Source organism: Chrysochloris asiatica, unplaced genomic scaffold (assembly GCF_000296735.1).
Source record: "Chrysochloris asiatica unplaced genomic scaffold, ChrAsi1.0 scaffold00037, whole genome shotgun sequence".
Classification (NCBI taxonomy): Eukaryota; Metazoa; Chordata; class Mammalia; order Afrosoricida; family Chrysochloridae; genus Chrysochloris; species Chrysochloris asiatica.
This window is the reverse complement of record NW_006408555.1, coordinates 5,884,367-5,899,296: the sequence shown is the minus strand read 5'-3', so window position 1 is coordinate 5,899,296 and position 14,930 is coordinate 5,884,367. Positions and strand designations below refer to the sequence as shown.

At 42.8% G+C, this 14,930-nt stretch overlaps 1 protein-coding gene across 1 annotated transcript in view; it reads left to right on the top strand.

The window, feature by feature from the left end:
- Positions 1-14,930, top strand: part of CDH13 (cadherin 13) — a 1,415,213-nt gene that overhangs the window by 832,710 nt on the left and 567,573 nt on the right. The window lies entirely within an intron of this gene.

Genomic DNA, 14,930 nt, shown 5'->3' with positions numbered 1-14,930 from the left:
CCTTGAATTTTCGGGTTCCCTTCTGCAATTATCTACCCTGTCCCTACCATGACAAAGCTCACTTTTTTTTCTTGTTTGGTGAATCTGTTCAGATTCGTGGAGACCCTATGTACAACCAAAGAAAACACTGCCCAGTTCTGTACCATCCTCATAATTTTCTGATGTTTGAGCCCATTGTTCCATCTCATTGAAAGTCATCGTATTTTTCACCTACCTTCTAAGTTACCAAGCATAATGCTCCTCTCCAGAGAATGGTCCTTCCTGACCCTTCCTGGCAACATATCAAAATTATGTGAGACAAAGTCTGACCATCCTGGCTTCTGAGGAGCATCTGGCTGTGCTTCTTCTAAAGACAGACCTGTTTGCTCTTCTGACAGTCTGTGGTGCTTCCAGTATTCTTCACCAACACCACAATTCAAATGCATCAATTCTTCTTTGGTCTTCCCTATTAGACTGGGTATATATCCATGAGTATACCAAGTTCCCACCCTCAAAAAGTTCATGTTTTGTCTTGCTTAACAAATAAAAGCCTCCAGTTACCTCTTGGCTGATGATTTGCTGACTCTCTGATGATGTTCCTTAGAGGCCTTCTCTCACCTTTCTAATAGTATTTTAAAGAAAACATGGCACGGCCAAATCCGACATTATAATCCCCCCACATCACACTTTTTCCAGGGATATTTGAATAAGGCTTCTAGAAGTTCTGCTGTAGGAAGAGCACTCACTGTCCTGCTAACAAAGTGGTTGGTGTTTCAAACCCAGCCGCTCCTTGGACACACTCTGCAGTTCTGCTATGAGTGATCACTGACTTGACAGTACTTAACCAAAGTAGAGTGATCAGACCAGGTTCCAAGCTAGTTTCTTTTATTCCTGATTAAGATTCCCAAAACAGTGTTGAGCATTCATCTGCAGAGCACTTTGAGCTGCCCCCTACAGAGGCCCACTGACCAAAACTGCGGTCCCAATTCAGGATAGCAGGCTTCTGTGAAAGGCTGTACCTCGAAACAGTGTCTAGAGAGGAGGATGTAACTTGCAATCTACGATATGCGCAGTCTTGCTGGCTGAGAGTCAGGAGAGCATTGGGCTCTTCCTGTTTGAAGATCAGAGACCACAGCCTTTGTATGAGTTACAGCTCCACATAAAACAGCAAGTTTCACAACTGAACCAATGAGCAACTTTATGATGAACAAAGAAAAGAGTGAAGTGGCAAGGATTTCATTTTTCTTAGACCTACAGTCAACACCCATGGAAGCTGCAGGCAAGAAATCAAATAACAGATTGCAGTGAACAAAAGGGCTGCAAAAGGGTTTAAAAGGTTCAGACACAAAGATGTCACTTTGAGCACTAAGTTGTACCTGACTCAAGCCATGGTCTTTGCAATCACATCACATGAATGTGAATGTTGGACAGTGAATAAGGAAGAATGAAGAATTGGTGCATTTGAGTTATGGTGTAGGCAGAGAATATTGGTTACACACCATGGACTGCCAGAACAATGCACAGAGCTGTCTTGGGAAAAGTCCAGTCAGAGTGCTCCTCAGAAGTGTGATGGGACTTCATCTCACATACTTTGGACATGTTATCTGGAGACACAAGTCCCTGGAGAAGGCTATCAGGCCTGGTAGAGTACTTCTTCTTGTTGTTGTGAAGTGCCATCGAGTCGGTTCCAACCCATAGCGAACCTGTATAGGGTTTCTGAAGAGCAGCTGGTGAGCTTGAACTGCCAACCTTGCAATTCAAACGGCTTTGCAGTCTGGCACATTAACCCACAGTGCCACACCAGGACTCCTGGTAGAGTAGAGGGTCAGCAAAAAGAGGGAGCCACTCAGCTAGATGGGTTTACACAGTGGTTGCTAACAGTGGCTCAAACATGCCAAGTCTAGGAGAGTGGCGCAGGATCAGACATTTTGTTGTCCAAGGCTTGCTATGAGTTACAACCAACTCAATGATGCCTAACAGCAATATAATCCCAAGACCTTCAAACACTGGAAATCATATTTTGTCACTATGTCAATGAAAGTATGGAAAGGATTCCTGGTACTTGAGGGAAATACATCACTTATTAGCTGACACTGTGCCCCTCGGTGGTGCAAACAGTTCATACACTTGACTGCTGACTGAAAAGTTCGTGGTTTAAGTCCACCCACAGAGGCCCCTGAAGAAAGAACTAGTGCTGTATTTTTTTTAGAAGTCCGTCATTGATGTGGGGAGATGGAGGGGCTAGAGACTTTGGACCTGGAGAGAGAGAGGGGCGGTGTATGGATGACAGGGGGGCAGGCTTGCGGGGTATAACCTTTGGTTGATCCATGATGCATGGAAGTGATTGTAACCACGGCAAGGAAACGATATACAGCGGGATCAATGTGAAGCTGATGCCCTCCCATGTAAACTATCACATAATTCACAGTAAAGCATTAAAAAAAAAAAAAAGTCATTGAAAACATTGTGGAGTTTTACTTAGATTATCACGGGATCCTGTTATAACACTGTAGAATAAGCACTTGACTGCAAGGTGCATTTAAACTACAAGGTCAGCAGTTCCAACTCACCAACCACTCCTAGGAAACCCTACACAGGGTCGCTATGAGTCAGAATCAACTCAAAGGCACTTAACAACAACAACAACAATCATGGTGTCATTGTAAGTAAGACACAGCCCCACCGTTTTGGGTTGGTTATGAGCCAGCATTATTTATAGAAGCTGTCCTTTTTATCTTCCCCTGCAAAATCTCTGGCCAGAAATTTTCACATTGGATAATTAGAGGAAGATTTTGTCATAAATTCATTTCAAATATTATCTACAAATCAATCCCAATGAAAGCACAAGCATCCAATCATCTGTGGCACAGCTAGAAGAGGCAATAATTTCTGTCCCAGTCTCTTTAGCCGGATGAATCTCTTCAGTCCTAAGTGATTCATCTGAAGATCTTGTCACTGCAAATTACCTTGGATTGGGTGCATCCCACATATCATCGTGGTAATAAATACACATGTGTGTTGTGCCTTAGGGCTTACAACATGCTTCCTTGTCCATTATCTCTCTTCATTTTCCTAATGATTTTCAGATTGTTGACCCATTCAAGCTGTACTTCAGGTTTTCTTGTTTGTTTGTTCACTCAGCAAAAATGTCTTGAGTCCTTCTTAGGTCTTGTGTGGAGAACAAAATGCAGTCTCCATCCGCAAAAGAACCATAGTGAGGGAGCTGGAAGTAAATTTAACATGGGCCCCAATGTTAAGCAATGTTGTTGTTGTTGTGATGTGCCGTGGAGTCGGTTCCGACTCATAGCGACCCTGTACAGGGTTTCCGAGGCTGTAAATCTTTATGGGAGCAGAACGCTTCATCTTTCTCCCAAGGAACAGCGGGTAGTTTCGAACTGCTGACCTTGCGGTTCGCAGCCCGATTCGTAACCACTATGCTACCAGAGTTCCATGTTAAGCAATAGGGTCTGTGAAAAACTGAGAGGCCAAGGGGAGATGGAATAAGGAGGAATATCTGGTAAGAAGCAAACTGCCCTGAGTTAGCATTCCAGAAAAAAGGAGTATGTATTCAGAGCTCACATACAGCATTGCATTCTGTGCTTACTACTTAATACCATTGTTGTTGTTGTTGTGTGCCATCGAGTCGGTTCCGACCCATAATACCATATATGTGTATTTTCTCCAGTTGATGAACTTCGATTTTTTTTTTTTTTTTTTAACATTCGATTTTAAAAGTTGAGAGAAAGACCCTTTTCAAATGTCCTTATAGCGGTGGTTGTGGTGGTGTGTCATAGGGCTGGTTCTGACTTAAAACAATCATGCATAGGACTTTCAAGGCTGTAAATCTTGATGAGAACAAAAAGCCTCACCTTTCTACTGAGGAGTAACTGGCAGATTCGAACTGCTGATTTTGTGGTTAGCAGCTCAATGCATAACCAAATATTGCCATTCTGAGGCTGCTGGTATTTTCTGCTCTTGGTCGTGTTTGAACTGCAAAGTCGGAGGCTCAAGCTCACCAGCTTCTCCTCGGAAATCCTATACAGGGTCGCTATGGGTCAGAATCAACTCGATGGTACTTAACAACAACAACAAATCATGCCCTAGGCCCACTGGACTGCAGAGAAACCAGCAGGAAATCAGAAACATTAGGATTAATCAGCTCATGTGGCCCTCAAAGATTTAGTGAGCTGGAGAAGCTATCCTCTCCCCTCCCCCCAGCACACACATCACCCCAATTCATGGGAATTGGGCTGGACACACTTAAACAGCTTTACTAAGAAATTGAAAGGAGAAAGAAAACAAAAAAGGTAAACTATAGAACTATAAATGTGGGAAATTGGGTGTATTGAATGTCCTAGGAATTTAAATCACAAATGTTAGATGTAGATCAATCATACCTGTAGGGATTTTAGAAGTGGTTTCCACTGTCTAAGATAACGGATGAGTTTGCTGGAACATGACTTTTCCGTTTGCATGCCCAGTTGGAAATGTATGCGAGTCAGCACATTGTGGCTCAGATAACACATGGTTCTGGGCTAGCACTTGGCTGGATGCTTGTGGCTGGTGCTTTATTAATGAACTTTTGTCTCATAATTCCAGCTTTTGTAGTTACTGTTCTTGATTTTTTGCTTTTTGAAGGGGGAGGGCACCACATAGATGACATTCATAAAGCAGTCTTTACCTCTGGTTATGGAGGATGTTTCTTCTTTAATCAAACGAAATGGTTTTCGAACAACATCATTTCTTAAAAAGCTGACACGTAAAAGCAGCCACATAGCATGGTGTAGAAATGAAGACAGGTTTGAAGAATTTCTGGTGCTTCACGGTCCACCACCAATGTGGTTTCAAGGTTACCTGCTGTGTGGCCTGTTCTTCTGTGGTTTCTCTGAGAAGGGCACTTGAATGTGCCAGGGCTATCGACCTTTATTTTATGTCTCGACAACCCCATTAAGAAGGTATAATTCTCTCTGCATTTCATCCCACACATGAGTCCTAGAGGGGTGCTGTACAGCCGGGACCTGACTCCATGTGGAAGACAGCAAACCTTTTCGCCTTCACTTCACATGCGACCACTGTGTTGGTTGCCTTCTGCTACCACAACACAGTCCAAGTGCCTGACTTTATAGAGCAGAAATTTCTCACAGTTAAGGAAACTTGGAGTGCAATTTGAGGATCTGACTCTGGGAAAAGGTTCTCCTCTCTCTCTTTCACCTTCTAGAAGTTCTCAGAAGGCTTGGTGTTTCTGGGCTTAGAGATGAGCTTGCTTCCATCTGTCTTCCTCCTATGTGTGTGTGTATGTGTGTGTGTGTGTGTGTGTGTGTGTATTCATGTCTCTTTTTCTTGTTTATGAGACAACACTCATAAAAGACCAGATTGAGGACCTACCTTCCTCCAGTGTGTCCTCATTAACATACCAAAAGAAACCTCAAGTTCCAAACAGGGCCATACATGTTTGTAGACACCGGAGTTAGGACTCAGCATAACTCCATTCCGTCCATAACAGCCAACAAGTATGTCAATTTCCCCTCTGTCTGACACTTTCCTGTCCTTCTCCCAGTCCATACCTGGTGGGATTAGACCTTCTTTCCTAGAGTTAGACCTTTACAACACCCTCTTAAAAGTGACATCACACCCTGTGGCCATCCCCTAGTTATTGTTAGATGCCGTTCCAAATCAGTTCCAAATCATGGTAACTCAAGACAACAGAATGACAGGAACACAGCCCGGTCCTGGGATATCCTCTGTTGGAGTCCTTGTTGCAATTACTGTTCAGACCTTCAAGTTGAGTGTCTTCATCTTTTCTGGTAATCCTCTAGCTAGCATGATGTCCTTCTCCAGTACCTGGCCCATCCTAGGAACATGCCCAAAATATGTAAGACAGAGTCTTGTTTACCTCACTTCTAAGGAGTATTTAACTCTGCTTCTTCCAAGACATTAATTTTTCTGGAAATCCATGGAAAATACAGTAGTTCTCACCATCATCCTAACGTAAAAGCATTGATTCTTCCATCTTCCTTGTGTATTGTCCAATTTTTGCATACATCTGAGGTGATTTAAAATACCACAGCTTGAGTTGGGCACACCTTAGTCCTCAGATATCTTTGGTTTTTAACACTTTACAGTGATCTACTGTACCAGGGTTTCCAGGGCAATCTGTCCTTCGATTTCTAGACTGTTGTTTCCATGGGTGTTGATTGTAGAACAAGTAAAATGGAATACTTTACTACTTCTGTCTTTTCTCCGTTTTAGCCCAGTTGTGAGTTTTGATTTTTTTTCTTCTGCTTTATATTGAGGTATAATCCATACTACACCCTGACACCAAAGTCATTCTAAGAGAGAGACTTATCTTATTTACACCCTGCTGGAAAACTACTGTGAAAATGAATCTAATAGACAGATTTGGGGGTGAGTTGTCAGAGATGGAGCTGAAGAGAATGTTCTGGAATATCTTTGTTGATGTAAGGAGATTGTTGTTTAGAGACCTCGCATTTATATCTGTTGTTTGCTCTTTCCTCTGTCTAGAATGGTCTTCCTTCCACTCTATGGTTCCTGCTACTTGATAAAGACCACCTCTCCCAATACTCAATCAAGACTTTGTTACAAGTTCTAATTCTTCAGTCTACCCCTGCTCAGACTCATTGCTGCAATGTGAATTTAAGTGTGTGTGTTTTTAAATAATACCTAAGGCCCCACAAAACAGTGTATTCCTACAAAATGAGGGTTCTGTCTGTTTCTCACAGATATGTCACACACACACACATACACACACACACATTGACTTTTGCAGAACTCCCTGAAAGCATTGAAAAGCAACCATGCTAATGAGCATGTAAATTTAATCAAAGAATCACCTGGCTCCCAAAACTATGGTTCTCAAACACCCTGGGGGTAGGATGTTTTCGTTAAATGTGAAAACTTGGTGGCCACACTCCATATTTACTCATCAGAAACTCCAAGCTGTGAGCTGTAATGGGTTTTTAAGAACCTTCCAGGTTGACTGATACTTTGAATAAATCTGAGAACTTCGATGTTAACAGATACATCTAGTCCTTGCATGGTTTTAGTCCATGTATTGTGGCTGACTGCCATTGAATCCGTTCTGACTCATAGAGATCCCAGATGAGGGAGTAGAACTGTCCCATGAGACTCCTAGGCTGAAATCTCTACAGAAGCAGATCCCCTGGTCCCTTCTCCCAGAGAGCTACTGGTGAGTTTGAACCTCCAACCTTTCATTTAGCTGCCTCATTGTTATTGTTGTTGTTAAGTGCCGTTGAGTCGGTTCTGACTCACAGCAACCCTGTATGTGGTTTCCAAGGAGCGGTTGGTGAGATCATATGGTCGACTTTGCAGTTTAGCACATTAAGCCACAGCGCCACACCAGGATTCCGTTGCACCCATTGTCTTCCATTTTGCTGTGAACTGCAACCTTCCACCAGCCTGTGTTGTCTCCATGTTATTTTTGCCTGCTGCCACCCACTGGCATGCACGCTTCATTCCTGCAGGCATTGTGGTCTGACTGGCTCACTGTGCACCCTCATTACTCAGATGGACCCCTGGCACACCGTGGGCACTCACTGAATGTTTGACTGAAGCACTTGTCCTGTCTCACTGCTATACAGTCTCCTGACTCATCCTGGACCCGTAGGACACAGTAGAACTGCTTCTTGGGATTCCTGAGACTAAACCTATACAGAAGGGGGTTGCCATATCTTTCTCCCACAGTTGGGTCCAAATGGCTGTTTTTTTGGTTAGCAGCCAAACACGTAATCCACATAGCTGCCAGGCTCCCTTGCTCCCATGAGGTATTGAAAATGGCCCAGGCCTTCTGTAGCTGGGATTGTGGAGGGTCTGGGCTACTGGGACAGGAGATACCATCGACAGTCTCTCTCTCTCCTCTCTCTCCATCCATCTCTCTCTTCCTCTTCTATTTTATCTCTCTCTCTCCCCTCTCCCTTCTGCTCTATCTTCCTTATTCTCTCCCCTCTCCTGTCTCTCTTCTCGTGCTCTTGTCTTTCCTCCCCCTTTTTCTTTCTTTCCTTTTCCTTTATTTCTAGTTTTTTATTTTTTTTTTTTTTTTTCTCTTCTCGTGCTCTTGTCTTTCCTCCCCCTTTTTCTTTCTTTCCTTTTCCTTTATTTTTTTTTTTTCATTTTCGTTAATTTTTGTTGTTGCTGTTAAGTGCCGTCAAGTTGATTCCGACCCATAATGACCTGGATAGGGTTTCCGAGGAGCAGCTGATGAGCTTGAACTGCCGACCTTGCAGTTCAAATGGCTTTGCTGTCTGGCACATTAGCCCACAGCGCCAGTTAATTGACACCTAAGAAATCAGACTTTCTCTCCAAGTGCTGCTGGGTCATGTCCACTGATAGAAAGGCAATTCTGACTACTACTCATTTTCTGTCCAGATGAGCTGAATTCAGGTGGTGGCACATAGATCCCCTTTAAGCAATACAGAGCCACACTGAATCCTTGTCTGGGCATCTGGATTTTTCTTCAAGAAAAGGCTGTGTTTTATTTCTCTGGTATGTTGGAATGTTGGGAAGCATGGCAGAAGTGATGGGGAACTGTCTCAGTTAACTAATGCTGCTATAACAAATGTACCACCCTTGAGTGGTTTTCACAAATGTCTTTTCTTACAGTTGAAGAGACAAGAAGTCAGGAATTGGGGCACTGGCTCTAGAGGATGGCTCTGTCTCTTTCTGTTGATGCTGGGAAAGGCCCATGTCTCTTCAGCTGCTGTTGCTTGGTGACCACCATGTGACATGGCATCTGTCTCTTCCTATTCCCTGTTAAATCTCTCCTTTATTTTATTTTATTTATTTATTTATTTTGCGGAAACTGTATAAAGACCAAGAGACAATTATTACAACAGAACAAGGAGATACTAAATGAATCAAAAATCATGAAAGGTGCATGCCACCTTTTTTTTTTTTTTTAAATTGTGAATTGAGTGAAGGCTTGCAGATCAGTGCATCAGTTGTGCATTTAATCATGCACACACTTTGTTTCATGTCATTGACTGGAATCCTATCCATGAAACAACAGCTATCTCACATCCTCTCTGTGATTCTTATTTCCATTCTACCCTCCCTCCAGAGTCCTGGTGTGGCTCTCTAGGATAAGCACAAGGTTGGCAGTTCAAACTGACCAGCTGCTCCTTGAAAACCCTATACAGGGTCACTTTGGGTCAGAACCAACTTGATGACATTTAACAATAACAACAACCCTTCTTCTCAACCCTTTTCAATTCTGTCCTTAGATTAATGTTGCCCTTTGGGTTTTGAATAACTGACGATTCCATCATGAACATACCTCAGTAGTTTAATCTCTTATATATCAAAGGAGATTGACTTAAGACACACCCTGCATGAATACTGTCTCATCTACATCACACAGAAAACCCATTCCCAAATGGGATTAGCGCTGACACACAGGGGTCTCGATTTATAAAGTATCATTTTGGGAACATAATTGCATCCATGACAGGATGTAATAGAAAGTGTGCTGGAAGAACTTGACAATTAAAAACAAATCCAAAGTTAAATGTTGCTCTTGGTTCCTACTCATAACAGTTCAGCATATTAGCCTACAGTTCCTACACAGGAGAAATTGATCAAAACATCAAAAAATTCATTAGAAACTTGATCCTGCACCGTAGTTATGACTGTTGGTGTGTTTCAGTCTATAGTGGTGGCTGTGGTGTTCAGAAAGAAAGTCTAGTAGAAGAACAGAGAGGGACGTCCCACCAGGGGGAGGAAGGGATATTGCACTTGGGACACTGATCTCTCCTTAAGATCAGCAAGCTTCAATGACATGAAACAAAGTGTGTGCATGATCAGCAAGAAGGGTTTTTTTTGGAGGGGGAGGGGAGTTATTTTTAATAGAAAGTAGGCAAGCCTGAAAAGAATCAGCTCTGAGGAAGTGGGACAGAACGCTGGGGTGGTGGGATATAGTAAGTCAGAAAATGTTTTATGTTAAGGCTAGCTTTTCCTCCTGGGAGGGGTCTTTAAGGGAGTGTGTATGTTGGCCATGGTTAAAGATAGGTCCAGGCTCAGAAATTTGGAAGAAGAAAAGAAGCTTAACCAAAAATTTTTTAACAAACATGTTATTTGTGATTGATCAATAGTGGGGACAAGCAGTTTGGTTCCTGATTTAAGAGGTAGAGTGGCATTTTGTTGTGTGCATGTCTGGCCTTGTCTTGGTAAACAAAGAGCATCATGAGTTCTACAAAGCAGGATGATACTTTGGAAGCCTTTGAACCAGTTAAAAATGGTTCAATAATTGCTGTGGTGAAGAAAGGCCATGTACACATTGCAGAGCAACCATCCCTGTTGCCTGTGATATTTTGATCAGAGTAGGAGACAAACAATTGCCCCCCATGCTCAAAGATGGCAGCTGAACACAGCAGCACATGACTGTTCACACTCTTCAGTGTGTTTTACTCTCCAGTGTTCTGCCAATCATCAACCTCCTACATCAAGCTCCTTAAACTTTAAGGAAGAAAGACTGTGGCAGAGCTTTCAGAGAATAACACAATTGGCCAGACACTTGAAAGCAATACACACTCAAAGCAATGTGGTCAGTTTCCATCCTTGGTCAGTGGACAGTTTGTTTCCTACTCAGATCAAAACCCCAGATTTGGTTGCTGTGGAAAGCATCTTGTGGTTGTTGTTAGGTGCAGTTGAATTGTTGTGACTCATAGTGACCCTATGCACAACAAAATGAAATACTGCCCCATTCTGGGCCATCCTCATGATTGGTATCACATCTGTGCCCATTGATGTAACCACTGTCCCTACTGTGTCATTCCTTGTTGGGGGGTCTTCCTCTTTCTCACTGACTCTCTTCTTTACCAAGCATGATGTCCTTCTCTAGTGATGTATCCAAATTATGAGAGATTAAGATTCACCCTCCTGGCTTCAAAGGAGTGTTCTGACTTTACTTCTTCCAAGACAGATTTGTTTGTTCTTCTGTCAATCAGTGATATTTCCAGTATATTCTTTGCCAGCAGCATAAGTCAAATACATCAGTGCTCCCACAGTCTTCATAATTCATTGTCCAACTTTCACACAGGAAATATCAAGGCTTGGGTCAAAAGCACCTTAGTCCTCAAAATGGCATCTTAGCTATTTTTTGTCATTGTTGTTAAATGTTGTCGAGTCAGTTCCAACTCATGGCAACCCTGTATAGGGTTTCCAAACAGTGATCCTTACGTACAACAATAATTACAGAACCTCTAGTTCTTTGTTGATTCCTGGTGTGGCACTGTGGGTTAATGCACTGGACTGCAAAGTCAGTTTGAACTGCAAGGTCAGCAGTTCAAGCTCACCAGCCGCTCTTTGGAAACCCTATATACAAGGTCGCTATGGGTCAGAACCATCACAATGGCACTTAACAACAACAGTTCTTTGTAGTCATCCATTTTCCAGAACAAAAAGGATTGGGGCTAAAACCATAACTGTTTTCTAAGATCACTGCATACAGTTAAAATGGAACATTGTCAGTCTCAAGGAGGGTGTATGCTGTTCCTCACAGGCGTTATTGAAAACTCAACGTACATTGCATGGTGGAGATGAAACTGGAGCTTATGGATGAAAGTGCTTGGGGATGAAGGTGCCAGTGGCTCTAGGCTGGCTGGGAGATAGTGGAAGTCCACTCCACTTATGAAAAGGAACAAAAGCTTTGGTTCTATGTGATTTTTTTAACCCATAGTGTCCACTGCCTACTTCATGTGAATGAGATTTTCCATTCAAAGCAAATGCATGGGTCAGTCATGGGCTAAGGGAGAGGAATAAGATACAGATTCTCTCAAGAACTTGCAAATACAGGATTCATATCCTATAAGACAAATGAATTGACCACTGGTTCATTGTTGTTGTTGTCAGGTGCCATGGAGTCGGAACCGACTCATAGCGACCCCATGCACAGCAGAACGAAACAATGTTCGATCCTGGGCCAACCTCACTACCACGGCCACACTGGAGGCCATCAATGATGCCACCTGGCCAGTCCATCTTGTTAGGGGTCTTCCTCTTTTTCTCTGACCCTCTACCTTACTAAACATGATATCCTTCTCCAGTGACTGGTCCCTCCTGTCCAAAGTATGAGAGACGAAGCTTAGCCATCCTGGCCTCCAAGGAGCACTCTGGCTGCACTTCTTCCAAAACAGATCTATTGGTTCTTTTGGCAGTTCATTAAGATCATTAAAATAATTAGAACAGAATAATAATGTGTAAGGAAGGAGCTAATTAGACCCAGAGTACTCAGGTCAAAACTAGTTAATAGGATTCTAAGACATCAGGGTTGACAAGCTGGTAATGGGCACTCATTTCAAACTCTGCCCCACACTCTCAATCTGCTCCTTCACCCGCCCCCCCCCCTTGAGGATTAGCTTCTCCATCAAAATACTCCATCTCTGAGTTGTAGTATTTGAAGTATTTCCATTATCATGCAGAAATATCATTTCTATCCATTGGTCATAGCCTTACCCTTAGGAATCACTGTAAACAATCTTGTTCTTTTACTGGATGATCCTCGAAGGACTATGAAGATATCTTTGTAGTCTCTTCACCTGTGTCATTGGTCTGTCAGCATCTCAAGCTGATGACCAACTGCCTCTCATGCACCTTGTAATTCCAGACCTAGTTCAACACCTGTCTTGTAAGTAAGTATTGGATGGACGGATGCAAGAGCACCCTTCTTCCTGCAGGGAATCACTCCCTTGCCATCTAAGAAAATGCATTGCATTCAGTTCAAACTTTCTTTCTCATGGTATGACCTTGTAGGTGGAAGGAAGTTCATGTAATCTAGAAATATGTCATAGCCTTCACATGGAAGGCTGAACAAAAACAGCAGGAGCCTGCCTGAAGGTCGTAAAATGACAGCATTTCTCAGAGTGGAGGGAATTGTTAAAATTGCAGATGCCTCAGCCACAATCCCAGTCTACTGAGTGTGGATCTCTATCTACAGAGCCCAGGGAATTTGCATTTTAACAAAGCTCCCAGTGCAAGACAGTTAGAGAATCTTTTTTCAAGCCTTGGAAAAGGCCAGAGTTTTCTAAGTTTGGAGTGGCTCTCCTGGGAGTTCTTGGGACCTTTTGGGGGGGCTTCATAAGGTCAGAAATACTCTCCTAATATACTAAGATGTAAAGTACCCTTTCCACTATCATCCATCACTATCTGGTGTGTTACTGTGTCTGCCTCAGTGCCAAGGCCTATATGGGAACCCACCTGTCTCCTGTTAAAGACCAACATGAAAGCCCCCCATTGCCTGTCCTCTGACTGTACTGGTTTTGTTTTGGGGAAATGTAGTTAGTTTTCATTTTATAAAACTGTTACTTATATTTCAAATTACAGATTTATTATTATTAACTCAAGATGAATTAATGAGACAAATGTTTTCGGGTCCCAGTTTCCATTTCCAGCATGTAAATATTGATAAGATACAATGTGTGTTGTCCTGTAATTCCATGTCCATGAACTTTTTGAAGCCCCTTCATATACAAAAACACTTTGGGGGGGTCCTCAGGCATTTGCGAGAGTACAAAAGTCCCTGAGGCCAAAATGTTGACCAAAGTTGCTATTGTTCATTGAACCAACAGAGTTGTTTGAAAGCTCATTTCTCTCTCTCTACTCAGTTTAATACCATATCAAATAGTTGATCGCCTGCTCCTGTCATTTGTTTAAAATGATGATTGAAAGTGATAGGAGGTCTGGTGCCAGCACCTCACCCCTAATTTCTTTGAAAGGAGGGCACAGAGTTCCTGCTATCTTGCAGCACAAGAAGAAAGCAGTCACAAAGCACTTTGCTCCCCATTTAGAAAATTACTCCATGATATCCCTCAAAAGTCCCAAGAATTTGGTGAATTTTCAGTTCAGCTGATTTAAGTTATGCATATGGAGAAGGGCATATGTAAATGAAAATCTATCAGGTTCCCAGCCTGGAAATTTGATGTAATTACAAATGTATCTGGTCTCCTTTTCCCGTCAATCCACACACCTAATCCAGAGCCAGCTCAAAGCCATCTGATTTCTTTCCTGCCCTTTCCCACCCACCATGGGCCCCTTAAACCAAAGCTCCACTCCAAGTAAAAGGCAGCTCCAAGGCACCTGAGGAGTCCTGGTGTGGTGCTGTGGGATAAAGCACTTGTCTGGAAGGTTGGTTTACATGACAAGGTAGGCGGTTCAAACTCAACAGCCACTCCTTGGAAATTGTATACAGGGTTTCTAGGAGTCAAAACCAACTCAACAACACTTAACAACAACAACAACAAGGTACCTGAAATAGAGTTTCCAAGAGGAGGAGGCAGTGGATTCTGGTTAATCTCTGACAAGGAGTTAGACACGTCGGAAGCAAAGCCCCGATTTATGGCATTTGCCAATTTCCATGGTGTCAATGGAGTCCTGGTGGGCACCGTAGGATAATCACTGGACTGTTAATTGCAATGTTGGTCATTCAAACCTATTAGCTACATCTTGGAAATCCTATACAAGATTGTTAAGAATTGGAACCAACTTGAGGCCAGTTAAAAAACAACAATGGTGTAAATATTGTCAGCATAGCTGAGCTAGTGTTAAGCTGTCCACCTGACCTTGCAGCACGGAGATGGGAAGGATTGTGGAAGGAAACAGGCGTTGTTGTAACCCTTAGCACTTCCCACCAAAGACTCAACCCGGGTCTCCGGGCCGTGCCAAGGTGTGGTTTTCTTCCAGGGTGGCCTTTTGTCTAAGAGCAGAGAAAGGAATGGTTCAAGGTTAGAGCAAACTTCTTGAGGATATCGGTGTCTTATTTCAAGAGCACACCAGTGTTCATAGCATCACTATTTACAACAGCAAAAGGATGGAGACAGCCAAAGTGACCATCAACTGAAGAACGGATAAACAAACTGTGGTCCATACACACAATGGAATACTATGCTACCTTGAAGAACAACAAGGAAGCTGCAAACCACCTC